Here is a 21770-nt window from a genome sequence, read left to right as displayed (position 1 = left end):
ACAAACAGAGAGACACCCAAGACTTTACAGATACTCTGAACAACAATAAAAACAACAGCTCTACCTACCAGTGAGTTGCATTAAAAATGAAAACAACTTTGTTGTTACAAGTTGGTTTCAAAGTTAACAAAACAGACTTGAAGAAAAAACTGCAATCTCGGTACAGTGAATCAAAAAGTTATGAATGGAAATAAAATCTACAATAAAAAATAATAAATAAGATTGAAGCAAACCATTATTTATTTTATATGAATTATCGTCACCGTGGTGCAGTGGTGAGCACACCCGCCTTGCACGCTAAAGGTCTCCGGTTCGATTCCCAGGCCAGGCAACAAAAAATTTTCAACGGTGGCAAAATACCCCTCAGTAATATTGGCGACATTTTCTGAGTATTTAAGCCATGAAAAACTTCTCTACAAGTCGAGTTTTAAGACACGTCGTTCGGATTTGGCAATAAAAAGTAGGTCCCATATCATTGAGCCAATATGAATCGGGGTGCACTCACACGGTGCGCTTTAACTAATTTTAAATGGAAGGTGCTTACACCTGGGAAGTTTTTGCAGATTCTACAATGCTCATAGATGAGAAATATCAAGAAACAAAAAAAAAAACGCCGGAGGGCTTTTCAAATAAATCGCGATTTAAGTTCACATTTTTAGGAGTTCTTTAGGTTTTCACAATTTTACTTGGAAACCGCGAGTCCTATGTAAATGAACCGAATGAAAATGTTGTAGCTGTGAAAATTCTCCACAAGATTGACCTTTATGATATTTTCGTAGTTTTTACCGTTTTTGAGAAATAGAAGTTCAAATTGAGACAATGCACTGACTGTATCGCCTCCTTATAAAACAATGTCATTACTGCAATTTCCCAAATTAAACTTATATATCTTGAAAATAAATCATCCAATCTTGTAGAGAATTTTCAGAGCTTCAACCATTTTGATACGACTTGCGGTTTTCAAGCAAAATCTTGAAGACTTAAGATAAAAACCTAAAAAATTGAACTGAACCTCTATATCTCAAAAATGGTAAAACCTACGAAAACAAGTAAAAAAGTGTCAGTCGGCTTTACAGACAGATATAAACCCTCAGCCAATGTGAAGTGAAACTTTCACCTACTGACAGATCGAATATATTCAAGCTCTCTCCAGAATTTTGTGGCCCTTTTTGGACATTTGAACTTGCCGACAAAAAATGGAATAGGAATTAACTGCACTAAGACACAAATGTTGAACTTTTTTAGGGCAGGTACCCTTAGCGAGGACCGATATGGGCCATTTAATAAGTTAAACTAAATTTTGATAAAATATTTGGAGATCCAAAGTTTGGACCAAATTGGTTGCCCCATTCAAGTGATATCGTCCTAGCATTTTAGTGATATTTTGGAGAAGTACCGAAAGTTGTGGACCGGTATTGCCCATGAAACTAAGTTTGGATATAATATGACGAAGACCAAATGTTGGACCAAATCGGTTGAACAGTTCGAGAGTTATCGTGCTCTCCGACCGCCACATATGGTGACATAGGGGTTTTTTACACCTTTCGAGCTGTTTTCCCAAGAAATATGGACTTGCCCCTGAAAAAAATTTTACCGTCGTAATGGAGGTAGCGAATGCAAATCGCTTCCACAAAAGTCAAAGTGATTCGAGAGCAGGTCTTAAAGTGAACTTATCCGAAATTTTGTGTGAGAGGTACCAGAAAGAGTAGACAAATATAGTCCATATTCGAACCTGATCTATATCTGGTAGATATATTAGGATGTGCAAAATATGGATTACATCGGTCACTCCCTTCAAGGGTTATCGTGCGCAAAATTTTTCCGAACATTTTTGAAGTTTTGTGGGGGAGGTACCTGAAGGAGTGGACCGATATAGCCCATCTTAGAATTTAAACTATGTTTTGATAAAATAATAAGAAGGCCACATTTTGGACCGAATCGACAGATCCGTTCGAGAGTTATCTTGCGCCCCAACCACTACACAAGGTGTCATATGGGCTTTTTGCACCTTTCCGGACATTTTCTCAAGAAGTCTGGACTTGCCCCTGATGAAACTTGTACCGTCGTATGGGAGAAGTGAATACAAGTCTAGGCAACAAAAATCAAAGCGATTCGAGAGCAGGTCCTAAACTGAACTTATCCGAAATTTTGTGTGGGAGGTACACGAAGGAGTGAGCCGATTGAGTCCATATTGGAACCTCATCTAATTCTGGTAGAAATTTCAGGATGTGCAAAGCATGGACCAAATCGGTTACTCTCTTCAAGAGTTATCGTGCCCACAAATTTTCCGAACATTTTAGAACTTTTGTGGGGGAGGTACCGGAAGGAGTGGACCGATATATCTCATCTTCGAACTTAAACTAAGTTTGGACAAAATATTACGAAAGCCAAAATTTGAACCGAATCGGTTAATCCGTTCGAGAGTTACTGTGCGCACCAGCCGGCCAGACAGACAGACGGACGGACATTGCTAAATCAACTCCAAATTGTCTGAAACACATTTCGTACAAACATACTTGGGGTCTAAAACCATTATTTCGATGAGGCACATTTTGTCCGTATGAAAGTGTATATACCCTTTCTAGCCTAAAGGCTGAGGGTATAAAAACCTAAAGGCCAGTCTTGTAGAGAATTTTCACAGCTACAATATTTTCTTTAGACTCATTTAGACTTGCGGTTTCCAAGCAAAATCGTGAAAAGCTTAAAAAACCCTAAAATTGTGAATTTTGATCGCGATTTATTTAAAAATCCCTCCGGCAATTTTTTCTGTTTTTTTTTTATTTTTCTTATCTATGAACATCTTCCCATGTGTAAGCGGTTTTCATCAAAAGTTAGTTAAGGCGCACTGAGCATTATATTGTTTTATAAGGAGGCGATACAGTCGGTGCATTGTCTCAATTTGAACTTCTATATCTCAAAAACGGTAAAACCTATGAAAATATCATAAAGATCAATCTTGTGGAGAATTTTCACAGCTACAACATTTTTTTAGGCTCATTTACATAGGACTCGCGGTTTTAAAGCAAAATTGGGAATACCTAAAGAACCCCTAAAACTGTGAACTTAAATCGCGATTTATTTGAAAACCCCTCCGGCGATTTTTTGTTTCGTTTCTTGAGCATTGTAGTTCCAGAATCTGCAAAAACTTCCCAGGTGTAAGCACCTTCCATTTAAATTTGGTTAAGGCACACCGTGCTCATTGATATCTCGCTTCTCAAAAGTAGTAAGTAAGCAGAATATAACTCAATAAAATCATTTTGCAATCGTCTACTGAGTCACCAACAAGTAGTATCGTCCATTTCGAACAAAAAGAGTAAAGTAAATAAAGTTCATGTAAAACAGCAAGTCTTCGGTGTTTTATTGGTAAAGGTCCCCACCTTCCACAAAGGCCTGCTACAAGATGCATATTTTTAACAACTAGTTGAAGATTGTTTAGTTGTGTCAGAAACTTCTCTAAACACTAGTATATTAAGTCCTCCATAAAGACCCCATCCATATTTATGTATTTAGTTTTACTAAAATACAGAATTTGCAAATTCCAGTCTTTTTGTGCAGATATGTTGCCAATTTACTGTACTAAAAACACATGGTAGGAAAAACAATTTAAATATTCCGCCTACCAATATGCTTATCAATTTATCTTTATCAATCAAGCAATTAAATTTGAAGTATAGATGGCGTCTTATCAGAATGGTGCAATATTTTGCATATTTTAGTAATTTCTCTACACTTTTGGAACACTTTTAGACAATCAATCCATCTATCACATACTCATCGACCCCATTCAAAACATCAAAATTTTGGCCTCAGCCATCATGCTAGGTGGGTCTTGCCAATTTAATAGTTTTTTCACGCCAAACCATTACATTTGATATTTTAAGGGTCACTGTGCTGCAATACATGGTGCTCTGGTGCACTTTGTTTGATAGTTTGTAATACCAATAATAACTTCGATAAGGATGTTGATGATGAGGAGGAAAATATCAACAAGGGATTTCCAGTGAAAAACACACAAAATAACACAACATGGCTTGAAGAGCATTACAAACAGAACAGGGGGTTTACATTGAAATAACATATAAAGACATCATTTATATAATGCTAATATCTTTTAAGAAAACATTACCTTTCATATCGAGACCAATGAAATTGTTGTAAAATAAACAATGAGTAAAGTTGTTAAAAAGTTACAGAATAGGGCGGCAGATCGGATATTTACCTAAAAATAGAAAAAAATAAATAAATCAAAATATACTCATTAACAAGTATTAGGAAAATTGTGTATGCTTATCAGATAATGTTTATCCGCCAATAAAGATGTACCAATTTCCCCAGCAACCTAAACCGGCTCTCAGCAGTTCAGAAATCGATTTTTCTGGGCAAAACCACAAGTTTTTGTCGTCATCGATACACTGATCTCAGATGCGAACAAATCAATTTTTTGACATTCTTAAGCGCATTTTACACTTAACATGTTTTATAAAACATGCATTATTTAAGTTGTCAATTACATACAACATCTTTCAAATAAATGACGTAAACTCCAAAAACACCCGTTTTAAATGCAAGCGTAAAATGCGTTTTATTTTATTTTTTTGTTGTTTTCTATGTAATATGGATGTAATCACTCCAAAACAACAAAAGCAAAGATTGTTTAATCTAAATTTGCATTTACCGTTAGACGCGATGCTGTTAATATTGAGATTTGTATACTGTGTTATTAGGTCTGTTCGATAACTTTGCAAGTAAAAATTACTTTTAAGTGTTTGCATGCACTTGCAACTATTTCTCATTTCTCGTTTACTGAACAAGTTTGTTATCGAACACCATTTTGTAAAAGTTTGTACAAATTTGTACCAAAAATTATTAACATAGCTCAAAATTTTAGTTTAGACCCCATAAAATGGGATCACCCTGTTTAATGTATTTTAACGGTTTTGTTGTTGTTGTTGTAGCAACACATATATGTTCGTTCGTGTATTATTTCAGTTATCAAGTTCCTCGGTATCCAGACTCAAGAATTCTGCAACCTGGACTGGTTGCGTCCATAAAGAACGAGGAGACAGGTGAGTTGGGTTAGCTGGGCAGTTGAATAAATGCAGAGTATCGTGTGGCCCCAATCCACATGCCGGGCATATGTTGGGTATAGTGGCGTCATTTCTGGCCCAATACGAATTGAGGCGGCTGCATCGTCCGGATCTTATCTTAGCTAAAACCACTCGTGTTTGCCTTGGCAGCTGGCGTTCTTCTGCTGCGATGGATGGGGGATGGTTTCCAAGTACGGCATTCACACTGTATCTTCGTACTGCTTGCGCAACCATGTTGTTGTGAATGCGATTCAAGCCTGCCTGATAGGCTCGTTGATCTAGCGGTTCTCTTTTATACCTTTGGACCTCTCTCTCTAGATCATGAATGTCTCTCCTGACGTGACTGGGTGGGGGGAGCTTGTCCATTAAATCGTGACAGGGATGCTCACTGCGGTAACACACGCAGGTACTGCATCGACAACATCTTATTATGCTGACGCACCGGTAAAACCTTCGCCTCCTCATGAAGATGGTCCACTGGTGTCATGAGGAGGCACCCTGTTGCAGTCCTCAGGGCTCAGGTTTGAATCTTCTTCCACTGCGATGCGCTAACCTTTGCGGTCAACGCTGGCGCCGCATAGCTTACCACAGACCGGCCTATTGCATTGTAGGTGGTCAACAAGGTTTCTTTATCAGCACCCCAAGTGCTGCCGGCCAGCGGCTTGAGAACCTTGTTCCTACATCTGATCTTATTGCAAATATGCGCGGACGACTTGAACCTGTTATATCTTAGGGTAGTTAGTGGTCGGAATCAGTGCACCATTGACCAATATGTTCAGTGGGAGCCTCATCTCAGCCGTCCATGTGGTGAACAGCGTGGCTGTGGATTTAGCGGCGGATATTTTCGTATTCCTCAGATGGAACAACTGCACTAGGTCAGCTATGTAGACATTTAACCTATCACATATGTCATCGACGATAGGACCCGACGCCAAGATCGTACAATCATCCGCATACATCACGATCTCTATGCCGTCTGGAGGGTGTGGAATTTCAGAAAGGTAGAGGTTAAACAGTTCCGGCGATATCACCCCTCCTTGGGGAACTTCCTGATTCACTCTACGGGTTTTGGACTTCTTGTTTCTGAATTCTACAAACGACTGGCGTCCACACATATAGTTGATTACCCAACGTTTCAAACATGGCTGGAGATTAGTTTTCTCTATGTCCTCGAACAGCTTGGCATGGTTGACGGTATCGAAGGCCTTCGATAGGTCAAGAGCCACCATGACTGTTCGGTCGCACGGCCTTTTCTGGTTCAGTCCTCTACTGATATGTGTGGATATGGCGTCTAATGCTGTTGTAGTACTATGCCTTTTCCGAAATCCATGTTGATGGTGGGCAATTGGAAAACACCTTCTCATCGTGGGGAGGAGTAGCGCCTCTAGGATCTTTGCTACTGGCGACAGGAGTGAAATCGATTCATACGATTCACCTCTGCTGGCATCCTTGCCAGGCTTCAGTAGCGGGACCACCCTGCCAACTTTCCACGCTTCTGGTACAATATGGGTGGCTAACGATAGGTTGAGAACACTTGTTAAATACTCAACTCCAGGTTCATCCAGCTGCTTAATCATTACCATCGATAATTCGGTGCGCGCCCAACGCTTTGGATGATTTAGCGTTTCGGATGGCATCTGCAACATCGCTCATCGTAAATTGTGGTGGTACCTCCTCGGCTGGAAGAGCTCTTCTTATACGGCGTAGCACACTTCTCTTCGCCCTATCACTCTCGGGGTGCTCTATGAACGGCCGGTTAAAATAACACGCGCACCTCTTTGGGTCAGTTACTGTCACGCCGTTAAAAGTAACAGCCGTTCTGTCATCCTTCTTTCCCGGACTCGAGAGTGATTTAACCGTTGCCCACAATTTACTTATTCCTGCATCAATGTTGCATTGCTTCAGATGGTCTAGACACTTTTTCCGCTTATGTTCGCCCACTAGCCGGTCGACTTCAAGAATAAGTTCTCTAACTCTTGGGTCTTCGGGGTTCGTACGACGAAGCTCATCACGTTCATTTGCTAGTCCCGTCGCCTCTGCTGGGAAATTTGGTCTTATTTCGGGTATTCAACCAGCAGGTATGTAGCGAGCGGCTGCTTTAGTGATGATGTCTCGGAAAGTTCTCAGCTACCCGAGGATCTAAGGGGGTGGGCAATTGTCTGAAGCGGTGATTGGTAAATTCTCTGAAACCTTGCCAATCAGCTTTCCCATGATTCAGGAAAGTACGGCGTTCAGAGGTTATGGAGTCGGGTGGTCTGTTTAGGAGACGATGATAGGGAGGTGGTCCGAACTAAGGGAAATGACGGATTGCCAGGATACGTCATTTATCAGACCTGGTGCCACAATGGTGATATCTGGCGAGCTGTGGCAGTTTCCTCTAATCCTCGTAGGAGCGTCTTCATTCACCGCGCAAAACGTGGAGCTATCGATTTGCTCTGCCAGCGCTGTACCACTCTGGTCATTACCTAGGACGAAGTGCCAAAGCTCATGATGAACATTGAAGTCCCCTAGCACCAGCATTGAAGTCCCCTAGCCCTCTAAAAGCAAACTAATATTGGGCATATAACGCCGGGCACAGCTATTCATCGGCGGTATGTACACATTAAGCAGCTCTACCTCGGCAGTACCACACTTTACTGCTACCCCCACACATTCCATGTATGGGTACTAGAGCCAAGCTCAAGCGAGATAGGTCTGTACTGGACAGACTGGTGTATTAGGAAGGCAAGTCCTCCTCCTCCGCTTCTTGTGCGATCCTTCCGCAAAACGTTGTAACCATCACAACGTAAGCTACAGGCGGCGGTGAGCTTTGTTTCCTGGATCGCGGCGACCATGATGTTTTTCCGACTCATAAAGTCCACAATTTCACTGACCTTATTGCGGAGACCGTTGCAATTGAATTGCAGGAATGATGCATTTCCGGGCCGTTGAACAACAACATGTGGTGTTAGGTGCTGCATTTGTTGTTGTTGGGGAGACTCCGGGGGCGTCTCGTATTCCGTTGACGACGAAGAGTCAGACGACGACGTAGAAGACGCACTGGATGATGTGCTGACGCAGCACGCAGCAACATACCTGTCGCTGAAACCCCGGGTGCTACTAAGGCCAGAGCACCCACGAAAATGCACTCATTCCATACATCCATTACATCTCACCATTGTTGAAATGTGGTGGATGCAGATCTGGCAAACGGAACAGATCCATACTGGCCCGGGGTTCATTTTTATCCCGGCACCGACCAGAAGAGCTCGGAGCAGGCATTCCGGGATAAATTGCGGCTCCCATGGTGAAAAAATACACGAACACAAACACATAATTGTTGAGGTGACGGCCCCTGGTCAAAGATTCCTCCGAGTCAATCCGGTGCATAGAACCGGCCGTCGCGGGATGGGCGTTTTTCATTCGCACACATTCTTCTTTCGACATACAGAAACTATTTAAAGTTGCTAAAAGAGCACCGTGTAATTTGTATGGGGCCAAAGGTGCATTTTCACGAAAATGCTCTAAAGGCCGTATTTATTTATTATTTTATGGCCCAATCGATAAAAAAAACTTTACCAGATCATCGTTGTAGCTAAAAAACGATTTCTACAAAACTGTACGATGGGTTAACGATTACCCGACCCCTGACCGATGTTTATTTCCATAGTACACGCAGAGAAAAAATATTTTTCGGTTTTGTTGGAACAAAAATATTTATTTTGGTTCCAAAAATGTGTTTGTTTTGTACAAACATTGTAAACCAAATCCAAAAATACCATCTTTTGTTCCGAACATAGAAAACAAAAACAACTTTCGAATTTCACCAATATTGTAAAAATCGTTAACAATACCGATTGTAGGAACAATCATAATCTAAATTTTTTACAAAACATATTGTCAGCCCTGAAAACCAGATACTAAGTTTTTTAATTTGAGTGTATATACTTCTCATATACACTTTCCACACAACTTTGATATAAATATCGCGTTTAATATTACGAGCATTGATGAACGCAATACATTGTTTGCTACTTTAGCGGACAACAAAGACAAACATAAAGCCACAAGCAGCCACCACAACATAAGGAATAATTAAACACCATAACAAACATGAAAAGGAAAGGAGAATGAAATAAAGAAGAATGAATCAAAACAGAAACAAATAAAAACTAGAGTCTCATTGTTGGCATAATACATACACACAAAAACAAAGATAAAGGCAGCATGTCATACAAACACCACAACTCACCAAAATTGCTTTTTCAACACGGCATCGAATAGCGAGAAAAGAGAAAAACATTTTCGAAGAAAAGAGAGAAATATTGTTCAGTTGACACAAACTATTTTTGGATTTAACAAAAACGATTGTTGGATTCACAATACTACATAAGGAATCCAACAGTATGTTAACAATACATATTTTGCTCTTGGAATATTGTTGGATCAAACATATTTTTTTCTCTGCGTGTACTTTGTACATGCAGAGAAAAAACATTTTTCGCTTTTGTTGGAACAACAATATCTATTTTTGTTCCACCAATTCATTTGTTTTGTTCAAGCATTGCAATTGAAAATTCAAAAATACCATCGATTGCTCCAAACATACAAAAAAAACAACTTGCGAAATTCCTCAATATTGTAAAAATCATTGACAATACCTATGGTAGGAACTATCATAATTTAGTCAGCCCAGAAAACCAGTTACTGTAATTGTTGATTGGTCGTATATAATTATCGTATACACTTCCCACATAACTTTAGTATAAATGTCACGTATAACATTATGAGCATTGACAAACACTACACATGGCCAGGTTTTGCCAGGTTGAACTAAAAAGGCAACAAATTGAATGAAGAAACATAACTACCCCATTGTGCTCATCCTCCAAGCACCTACCCCAACATAAGGAATACCATAAAACCACAACAAATATGAAAAGAAAACGCAAATTACGACCAAAACACTTCTCCGATTGTGGTGTAACTCAATTATCAAAACACAAAGAAGAATGAGAAAGAAGAAACAATAAAAGCAAGAATCGCATGGTGTACATACACAAAATAGAACAAAGATAAAATAAAAAACAAATATAAGGGGAACACAACTCACCAAAATTGTTTTTTCACCACGGCATTGAATACCGAAAGAAGAGAATAAAATTGTCGAAGAAAAGAGAATAATATTGTCCAGCAGACAAAAGCTATTGTTGGATATGACAACAACTATTGTTGGATATGACAAAAACAATTGTTGTAATTAACAAAAACGATTGTTGGCTTCACAATACTACATGCGAAATCTAACAATATCTTTACATTACATATTTTGCTCTTCTAATATTGTTGGATCAATCATATTTTTTCCTTGCGTGTATACACATCTAAAACGTTTTTCATATTTTTTGATAGATATTTCTCCAAAAACAAACTTAGACTTAACAATTCCCAATTAATGCTTTAATAATTCATTTCCCTTTTATGATCATCAAAATCTGCTAATGAGGCAATTGATGGATTTGCTAACGAAACTTGTTTGCATTTTTATAGCTTTCTCAACACCGCAATAAACGTTGCTAATTAAATGTTGTTTATATAATTTCAAAATAATAAGACGATATTCAACGACAGGTGTCATTGTTAATTCATATTAAAATTTGATAAGACATTATGTAATTATCAGTAAAAATGCAACACACTCTCGCACACTCTTCAATAAAACAAATTTAAACAAAACAAAATCATCACTTCCTTCATTATTTATCATTTAATTTTATTGCCACCATCCCAAAGTCATGGATTATTGGAAAGTGTCCTCAATGAAATGTTCTAAATTTTCTGTTAAATGCCTTCAAGAGAGGGTCACAAGAGAAAGAACAATAATTAGTTACTGCTAATGGGGGGAAGTATTCATTAAAATCCAACTATTCTATGCTACTTTCCCCTTTTTAAATGTCAATGTCAATGCTTAATTGACATATCGCACAGCGTTATAATTCTCATTAGGTTCATTAAAAACACATTATAACACATTTAAACGACGACAACTGTTTTTGTTGCCTTTGTTAAATGGAGTTGTAAAATATTTTCTATTCACTAACCGTACATATAAGGAAGCAAAGTGAACATAAAAACTGCTAATTATAATCTTTGCCATTTCTCTTTAAAATGTATGAAAAAACGCATTGTTTTGTTAAATTGCAATCAAAATTAAACAATACGTCTTGTATATCTCTATATATCCACTAACACCATTGATGATGGGTGGATTGCATTGTGATTTGAAAGTCCAAAACTGCATTGCTCCAATTTTTTCTTTATCCACAAATGCCTACATGAGCTTCATTAGTACAAAAAAAAAAGAAATCAATTCGTTATTGAAACAATCAATCAAGTTTTCATCTCATATCTGTTTTTGTTTTCTTTTGGGGTTTGATTTGTTTTCATTTTCAAATCTAACCAGGCAGTGAAATTGGTCATGTGCATTGCATTCGTTGTAGCTTAGCGTTAGATAGACATCTTCACTTTTTATCACGTTTGTTTTCAATAATTGAGTTTTAATAGAAATTTATTGTATTTTGATACGTCTGTATGTATGTTTCTATGTACAAGTATGAACGGTATTCCGCAATTGTAGAAGCATTTTCTTGTTCTTGTTAACATGAAATCGAAATGATTTAGTTTTCCAAAAGGAAAGTAGTTTAGATTGGTTAGTTTTATATTTTTTTCACTTTAAGGAAAAAATCCACGTTTTATTAGAGACCTAGAATAAAATATTCTTAAAAATCCACGCTAGACACCTAGAAAAATATGCTTAAAAATTCACGTTTTGTTAGAGGTCTAGAAAAATGTTCCTAAAAAATCCACGCTTGGTTAAAGGCATAGAAAACAAATTATTAAAAAATCCACACTTTGTTAGAGACCTACAAAAAATATTCTTAGGCAATCTACCCTTTTTTAGAGGCTCAGAAAAAATGTTCTTATAGAATCTAAGCTTTGTTAGAGGCCCAGAAAAAAATTCTTAGAAAATCCACACTTTGTTAGAGGCCTAGAAAAATGTTCTTAAAAAAAGATTATTAACAGATTCACGCTTTGTTGATTTGTTTTTGCATAGGAAAGTCTAGGCATTATCTTAGCCCATCCTAAATCTTAAGATAACACCAACCTTCCTTTGTGTAACAAGTAAAAAAACGTGAAGTTCGGCCAGGCCGAACTTTTTATACCTGTCCTGAACTAAAATGGAATAATTATTATTTGTGACTACGGATACCACAAATGTCTAAAGTAGGTCAGAAAATGCGGACCTATGTTGACCACTTTTGGTGGATTAATTTTGTGACCTCTGGGAACCTCAAATAACAGGTATTTCGGTCAAAAAAGGTAGACTTAGTTCTCAAAAAACCGAAAATCTGGAGGTACCGTTATAAATGGGGCTATTTCAATACATGGACCTATATTAATAATTTTTGGATGAGTAGCTTTGTGAAAAAAAGTGTAGCCAAAATCCTCAAAATACCGGTATATGGGGTTATACCAAAACATAACCACCAAACATTTTCAACATAGGTCCAGTATTTTTGGTGGATATGTTTCGGTCAAAAAAGGTATATGGAATCCTTAAAATACCGAAAATCGGGAATACCGTTATATGGGGCTATACCAAAACATGGATCAATGTTCACAATTTTTGGTTGAGTAGTTTTGTGAATACTATATATGTATAATTGTTCCACAAACATCCTATACGGGACAAGGGAGACTTCTCTCATATCAATGAGTGCACCCCGATTCATATTAGCTCAATGATCAGGGACCTACTGTTTATTGCCGAGTCCGAAGGGCGTGTCCTAAGACACCACTTGTATAGAAGTTTTATATGGCTGAAATGCTCAGGTTATGCCGCCAATGAGGGGTATTTTGCCACCGTTGAGAGTTTGATGTTGCCTAGCCGGGGAATCGAACCCACGACCTTCTGCGTGCAAGGCAGGTGTGCGTACACCAGGGTGCGACTACTGGGAACCTTAAATGTTAAATTATAGGTAGTTCGGTCAATATATGTAGCTGAAACCCTCAAAATACCGAAAATCGGAGGGTACCGTTATATGATGGCCATACCAAAACGTGGGCCGATTTAACCCCTTCTTGGACAAGAGATACTCAGGTTCAAAAATTTTTGTGCACGCTTTGTGATTACAACAGACGGACATGGCGCTATATCGAATCAGAATTTTATCCTGATCAAGAATATATACTTTATAGGGTCGCTAATTTTTATATCAGTGCTTTACAAACGGAAAAACAAACTTAATATACCCTCCCTACTATTGTGGAGGGTATAAAAATGAACCGGAAACATGTTTGTTAACCTTTCTAAATTTGAAACATTTTCGGAAAAGTGATGTTTAAGGACACGGCTCGGATTGTCTTCGCGACCCATATTATGACGGTACATCCATTCATAAAAACCCTGACGGCACCAACTAAAAGTACTGATGAGCATCAATCCAATGACAACCGTACCGCGATCGAGAAGAACCCTCTGCCCTGGATTTGCTCATTTGTCCAGATCTGTATCCACCACATGTCAATAGCGTTGTTATGTAATGGTCGCACTTCCGAGGAGTTATGTTGTTGCTTGCTGCGCCAGAACATCTCTCAGTGTATCTTCAACTTCGTCGTCGGATTCATTGTTGTCGTCGAAATATGAAAAACCACCGCAGTCTCCCCAACAAGAACAAACGACATTTTTGTTCTTTAGCGCCCCGGAAATGCAAGACAATACAAAGGTCAGCGAAATTGTAGACTTTATGAGTTAGAGAAACATCATGATCGCAGCGATCCGGGAAACAAATCTAAACATCAACTGTCAACTGCTACGTTGCGATGGTTACCACATTACGCGGAAGAGGAGGATAAGGACTTTCCTTCTCTATGCACCATTCTGTTCAGTACAGATCTATTTCGCTGGAGCTTGACTCCAAAATGTTGGACTGCCTAGGCATATCTGCTGAATGTGTTATGTGTTGCACCATGGGTTATACATCTCTGGTTGAGCAAATCTATTGCTCCACTTTTTACATGGTGAACCAAGATGCTCCTACGAGGATAAGAGAAAATTGCCACAGCTAGCCAGACATCACCATTGTGGCACCTGGTCTCATAAACGACGTGCACGTCATTTCACCTCATGGAAAGGTTGAGTGTCAAGGGTTCAGAGAATTTATCAATAACCGCTTTAAAGAGCTGCTCATTCTCTCAGAGCAGCAGAGAGAAGTATCCGGGACATCATCACAGCTGCAACCGCTCGCCACATTTCTGCTGTGCGAATACCCGAAACTAGACCCAAATTACCCAGCAGATACGACGAGACTAACAAACGAACATAAGTGAAAAAAATTGCTGATGCAATGTAACATTGGTCACTCTCGAGTCCTAGAAATAAAGATGGCAGAACGGCTCTTACTTTAAACGGCGTGTCAGTATCAGATTCAAAGTGGAGTGTGTGTGTTTTTAAACGGCAATTTATAGAGCATCCCGGGAATGATAAAGCGAAGACGTTTAAGAGCCATCTCAGCCGAGGAGGTACCACCACAATCTACAATGAGCGATGTTACAATACTTTGGTACTACATAAACACTGAGTATTAGACAGAATTCTGCAAATTTGGCATGTTGGCCCCACTAGTCAGTCAGGCAAGGATACCAGCAAAGGCGAATAGTACAGGCCGATTTCTCTCCTTTGAAGCTCCTAGGAATTGAGAAATAAGAAGTCTAAGACCCGTAGAGTGAAACCTCTACCTTTCTATAATTCCACACCCTCCAGACGGCATAGAGGTTGTAATGTATGCAGATGAATGTACGGTCTGTCTATCGGATCCTATCGTTGATGACATGTATGTAATAGGTTAAATACTTACATAGCTGACTTAATGCAGTTCTTCCATTTGAGTAATAAGAAAATATCCGCCCCACTGTTCACCACCGCTAAAAATATTGGTCGATTGTGTGGTGATTTCGACCGTCCGATATCATGTTTAAGTCGTCCGCTATTTGCGACACGATCTGAAAAAGTAAGTAGGTCTTTAAGTCGGTCACATTTTGGGATCTGACAAAGAGACCTTTGTTACATCTCGCAAAGTAATAATCCGGTGTGGTATGTAAATGATAGCGCTACACAGTGGAAGAATATTCAATTCTGCCAGAATAGGACTGCAATAGGGTGTTTGTTAATGGCACCAGTGTACCACTTTCATGAGACAAAGATGTCACCGGTGCATCAGCACATCAAGACGTTGCCGATGCAGTACCCGCTAAGGTGTTATCGCCGTGTGCATTCCTTCCACAACCTTGTTGACAGGCGTTCCGCGCCCAGGCGCGCCGGGAGAGATTCATGGCGTAGGGAGAGAGGCACAAATGGTAATCTCTAGATAAAAGAACCTGTCAGGCATGCTGGGGTAGCATTTCCACTGCTGCAGTCCGGTAGGCAGCATAAAGATACAGTTTGAATGTTATATTCTCAGACCACCCGCCATCCACCACAGCAGAAGTACGCCAGCTACTAAGTCAAATACGAGTGGTTTTAGACCAACAAAGATCGGGACCATGCAGCCGCCCCAATTCGTATTGGGTCTGAATGTGGATTGGGACCGCGACACTCTGCATTTGTTTAACTGTACAGCTAAACCCGCTCACCTGTCTCAGGATTCTTTATGGACGCCGTACAAAAATTAAACTTAAACAAGTATCAACGGCGTAAGTTTGGCCGGGCCGAACTTGTTATACCCTCCACCACGAACCGTATTGAAGTAAAAATGAACAATTAGTAACCGCTAAGCTCATCATCTACGTTAAGTCTAAATCCTTGGAGGAGAATAATATTTTAAGTGATGGTAATTACCTTACACTGAACATTTTCTGTGTGGAGGATTCAAAAAATTTCTGGTGGGATGATGTATACCACCAACGAAGACTAAACACAAAATTTCAAAATACAGGAAATCGGGTTGTACCGTGCTATGGGGGCTATATGAAGATCTGGAACTATACCGAAAATTTTCAGGTTGTAGGTGTATACCGCCAACGAAGACTAAATACCAAATGTCACCCATTTCGATGGGATATTGAGATCACAACCTCAAAATATCGAAAATCGGGAGGTACCGTTCTATGGGGACTATATGCCGAAATTTTTCAGGTGGAAAGGTTTAATTCCCCAACAAAGACAAAATATCAAATTTCAGACATTTCGGTGGTATATTAGAGGTACCTTTCTATGGGGGCTATATGAAGGAGTGAACCTGTACCGATAAATTTCATGTGAAAAGTTTTATAACCTCAACGAATACTAAATACCAAATTTCAGCAATATCGGTGGGATATTGAGGCTAAAACCTTGAAAATACCGAAAATTGGGAGGTACGTCCTTTGGGGGATCTATGAAGACGTGGACCTATATCGACAAGTACCAAGTAGAAAGTTTAGTACCCCCAACGAAGACTAAATATATTGAGGCCACAAATTTAAAAATATCGAAAAACGGGACTGGTACCGTTCTATGGGAGCTATATAAAAACGTGGACCTATACCGACAAATTATAGGTGGAAAGTTTTATACCCCCAATGAATGCTAAATACCAGATTTCAGCCATTTCTATGGGATATTGAGGCCACAGCCTCAAAATATCGAAAATAGAGAGGTACCGTTTTATGAGACTGTATGAAGATGTGTACCTATACCGATAAGTTTTATGTGGAAAGTTTAGAACCCCCCCAACGAACACTAAATACCAAATTTCAGCCATTTTGGTGAAAAATTGAAAATTGAAACCTTGAAAATACCGAAAATCGAGAGGTTCTATTGGGGCTATATGAAGGCGTGGGCCTATACCGACAAAATTCAGGTGGAAATTTATGCACCCCCACTCAAGACTAAGTACCAATTTTAGCCATTTCGGTGGAATATTGAGGCCACAACCTTCAAAATACCGAAAATAGGGAGGTACCGTTCTATTGGGGCTATATCGACGCCTCCAAACAATAGTATGCTAAGTCGACATAGCATGTTTTCAAGTTCTTTACATTTTTATATTTAACGTCCTTTAACTTAAATTCTGTCAAATTTTGGTAATGATCGGACAATCCGAACAGAAGTTATAAACAAATATTTTCTTAGCATAGTACTGAAGGTCAAAGAAATTTCCAAACTTTTAGAGCTTGTCCTGCAAAACTCGCTTTTCAGAATTAGCAAACTATTATTTGGAGGTGTCGAACGTCCTTTAACTTAAATTCTGTCTAATTTTGGTAATGATCGGTCAATCCGAACAGAAGTTATAAACAAATATTGACTTAGCATAGTACTGAAGTTCAAAAAAATTTCCAAACTTTGATAGCTTCTCCTGCAAAACTCACTTTTTAGACTTAGCATACTATTATTTGGAGTTGTCGATATGAAGACAGGTGAAAAGTTTTATACCCCCAAAAAACACTAAATGTTAAATTTCAGCCATTTCGGTGGGATATTGCGGCTAAAACCATGAAAGTACCGAAAATCGGGAGCTACCGGGGCTATATCAAAACGTGGACCGCGATATAGCCGATTTTCAATACCAAACATCCTAGCAGTAATAGAAACTTCGATATATTATAAAACTCTATCTTAAAACTTGCGACCTGTATCTTGATTTCAACAGACAGGCGGGCGGACGGACGAATAGACGGACATGGTGATTTCGACTTCGAATTTTCTGCTGATCAATAAAATACATACTTTATGGGGTCTCCGACGAATATTTCGATGTGTTACAAACGGAATGACAAGTTTAATTATACCCGCAGAGAAGAGATATTGTAGGAACAATCATATTCTAAAAACTAAATAGTGTATTTTAAAAATCTGAAAATATATATTGTTGGGGCAACAATTTTTTTATGGCATTTTGTTAAGATATAGATAGAAATGTCAATAAACTAACAGAGGCTCTAGTAAGGTCTTTCGAAGAAAGTTGTCCACTTCGAGAGAGGAAATCTGCCTACGAAAAACCCTGGATGACAGGGGAAATTCGTAACAAAGGCAAAGAGGTCCGAAGACTTTACAATAGGGCAAAACGTAAAAAAGCAGCTGTATTCTGGGACAACTACCAAACAAAACTAAAAGAATACAACAAAATAAATACAATGGTCAGGGGACGCCACAGGGAGGAATACTATCACCTCTCCTATGGGTTACCACCATAAATAGTCTACTAAGGATCTTAACCGACGAAGGATTTGAACCCATCTGCTATGCAGACGACGTTATAATACTTCTTAGTGGAAAGAATCCAAATATACTCTGTAGAAGGGCCGAAACGGCTCTAAAAATAGCATACAACTGGGCTAGACCGAGAGGTCTAAATGTCAACCCGGAAAAAACAGAATTATGTCTATTCACTAGGAAAACGAAAATAGGAGCTTACGAAGAACCCGTTTTCCTAGATAAGATGATAAACATTTCTCCAACAATTAAGTACCTGGGAGTAATTCTAGACAGGAAACTTAAATGGAGAGACCATATTCAGGAAAGGGCTAATAAAGCCCACAGATGTTGGTCAACCTGCAGAAGAGCTATAGGCTCAAAATGGGGTTTCAGTCCTAGGATGACACACTGGTTATACAGAAGCGTAATTAGACCGATTCTAACTTACGCTTCTGTGGTATGGTGGACAGCTACGGACAAGAAATGCAACGTAAAAGTACTGCAAAAAGTCCAAAGAACGTGCTGCTTAAGTATTAGCGGGGCAATGAGGACTACACCAACTAGGGCTTTAGAGACAATTTTATTTGTCCACCCAATAGAAATTCAGGTAAGGTATGAGGCAGCCATCGCAACTATAAGACTTAAGTCGATGAGCGAGTGGATCGTAAGAGACCACCAAACATACCACCAAAGCATATTACAAGTTACAACGGGTGAGTCAATAGATCATATTGTATCAGACCGTATACCTGAAACAATTGAATCCGCCTTGTGTGAAATTTTAATACCAGACAGGGACATGTGGATCGATGGAACCCTGGAACGGATGCCAACTGGAAGCTGTTGTTTTACAGATGGGGCCGTTCTAGGGGGGAGAACGGGTCTGGGTCTATATATCGAAGACCAGAAACTAGGATCTCCCTTCGACTGCCGGATCATAATACGATCCTACAGGCCGAAATCCGAGCGATCACAGAGTGTCTGAACTGGTTTAAAGCTAACACAAGGCCAATCACTGTAAACATCCTAACGGACAGTAAAGCAGCAATTAAAGCAATAACAAGCAAGACGGTGAAATCAAAATCTGTCCTGCAGTGTAAAAAATCAATCAACGATTACTCCCACCATGGTTCTGTTAACATTATATGGGTACCAGGACATAAAGGGTTTAGGGGTAACGAGATAGCCAACTCCTTGGCAAGGCAAGCCAGAGAGCAAGCTACGATAAGCCTAGATAATGCTAAGCCTTTAAAAGAGGCGCGTCTAGAGTTAAAGCATGGGCAGAAAACGCCCATACATCCCTCTGGAATACTGAAGAGAAAGGGAAAAATACAAAAATCCTCTGGGGAAACCCAGACGAGGATAAAACAAAGGAACTCCTTCAAATGAGTAAAAAAGACATTAGTAGACTGACAGGCTTCCTTACAGGACACCTAGGGCTACAAGCACAACTGCACAAAATCGGTTGTGCAGAAAGCAGCGAATGCAGAGCATGCGGAGAGAACGACGAAACGTTGGAACACTATCTCTGTCATTGCCCAGCCTTCGCGACGCTAAGAAACCAATTTCTAGGAAATAACACTATGCCAGAACTCCACCAAATTAGGGCAAGCGAGTTCAAAAACTTAAGTGATTATGTCAATGGCACAGAATTTCTTAACTGATAAATTTATTTTCTTTTAATAAATTAAGCAATAAAAAATTTATTCCCCTTAGGCTTCCGAAATTAGAGCGCACAACAGGCCTATACTGGCTTAAGTGTATTCCCCATACGGGCATGTGGCGATTCTTATATTCGCCCCTCTTTTCAACCTAACCTAACCTTGTTTCCTAATACAAAATATATGGTTGAAACAACAATATATATTTTCACATTTTTAAAATACACTATTTTGTTCTTAGAATATAATTGTTCCTACAATATCTCTTCTCTGCCCGTACGAGGGCTACACGATAAATATCTGGCCTAAACAACATCGCGTTTTGCCAGGCGCCATTTGAAATTTGTTTTGGAAAGTTTGACCGTTTTTAGACTACACGTACTCAGGACAGTTTGTCATGCTACCCTGTGTTGTTTACAGTGACTTGAAAAAAATCACTTTGCAAAAAAATGGAATTTACTTGTAAAGATTTTCGGCCGATCTTTTTTCACAACTTTCGACGTGGATAATCATGGCAAGAGTGCATTGGTCAAATTACATCTTTGTATATCGATAAAGGACCATCCTACAGCATTATGAGAAACTGGTTTAAAAAATTGAATCGTGGGCGAACCCGCCAAAAAACGAAGGTCGTGATGGTCGTCCGAAAACGCCCGTTGTGCCAGAAAAAAATAAGCCGTGCGGAACGTATAATGCAAGATCGCCATATTATATACCGTAAGATAGAGGCATCCTTGGGGATTTCTTCCACCAACTAAGATTTTATATTGCATGAACACATGACCGCAAACATGGATTTTCCCGTTAGATTCGGGAAAATCTGTCAATGAATTGTGAATAAAAACGATCGAGGTGCTTCAAACTACGTTTATAAGATCGTCACAGACGAATCTTGGATATATGCATATATGCATAGGAGCCCGAAACAAAACAGGAATCGACCATTTGGGTATTCGAAAGCGAGCAAATCCAACGAAAGTTGTTCATGTAAGAAGTACTTCGAAGCAAATGGTCGCCTTTTTCTGCAAAACTGACCTTGTGCCGACTATACGGCTTGAGAAGTGTTGAACGGTTAATTCTGAGTGGTATTCTACAAGTTGTTTGTCTGAAGTCTCCTGAGAAATTCTAAAAACGAACAAGAGAAGACAAATGATTCTGCATCAAGACAATGCGAGCTTTCACATATCGATTCAAACCAGCGCCAGTTGGGTCATCCGCCGCACAGCCCTGATTCCAGCATATCAAGAAAAAAAGACGTGATCAAAGATTTTCGTCGCCAGAAGATGCTGTTGAAGCGTTCAAAATCATGTTTTGGAGGTGTCTCAATCGTAGTGGAAAAAGTGAATCAACAATTGGTTTGAGCGCATGAGATACTTAAGAAAACAATAAAACTATTTTTGATGGTAAATATTCGCGTTTTCATTGTTAGGCCAGATAGTTATCGTGAAGCTCTCGTACCCTCCCTATTATGGTGGAGGGTTTAAAAACAAAAACAAACTTTTCTAAGTGTTGTGCTACTCGTTCCTACAGAGATACTGGGAAATACTTTTAGAATATGTAATTCTAACACCAAGGCCCTGGAAGTCACCAGAAAAATGTGACTAATTTTCATTTAGGGTATTTCCCACACGTTCAACGTAATTCCATTGAACTTTAAACTTCGTAATGGAGTTTCCAAGAACTTTTTAATATTGCAAAAAAAAGGTGTAACACATTACAAACACAACAAAATTTATATGAGAACAACAACAACAAAAAGAGCAACCTTCATTCCTATTTGCTGGCTACTGAATGAAAAGGAGGCTATGT

General features: G+C 39.2%; 1 protein-coding gene across 1 annotated transcript in view; it reads right to left on the bottom strand.

Moving 5' to 3' along the window:
• Positions 1–21770, bottom strand: part of LOC141389435 (uncharacterized) — a 321714-nt gene that overhangs the window by 270385 nt on the left and 29559 nt on the right. The window lies entirely within an intron of this gene.

The sequence above is a fragment of the Musca autumnalis genome, unplaced genomic scaffold (genome assembly GCF_047663935.1).
Source record: "Musca autumnalis isolate F117 unplaced genomic scaffold, ASM4766393v1 scaffold_1, whole genome shotgun sequence".
NCBI classification, from domain to species: Eukaryota; Metazoa; Arthropoda; class Insecta; order Diptera; family Muscidae; genus Musca; species Musca autumnalis.
Note: the sequence above shows the minus strand (reverse complement) of the source record. Positions and strands in the feature narration are given on the sequence as shown.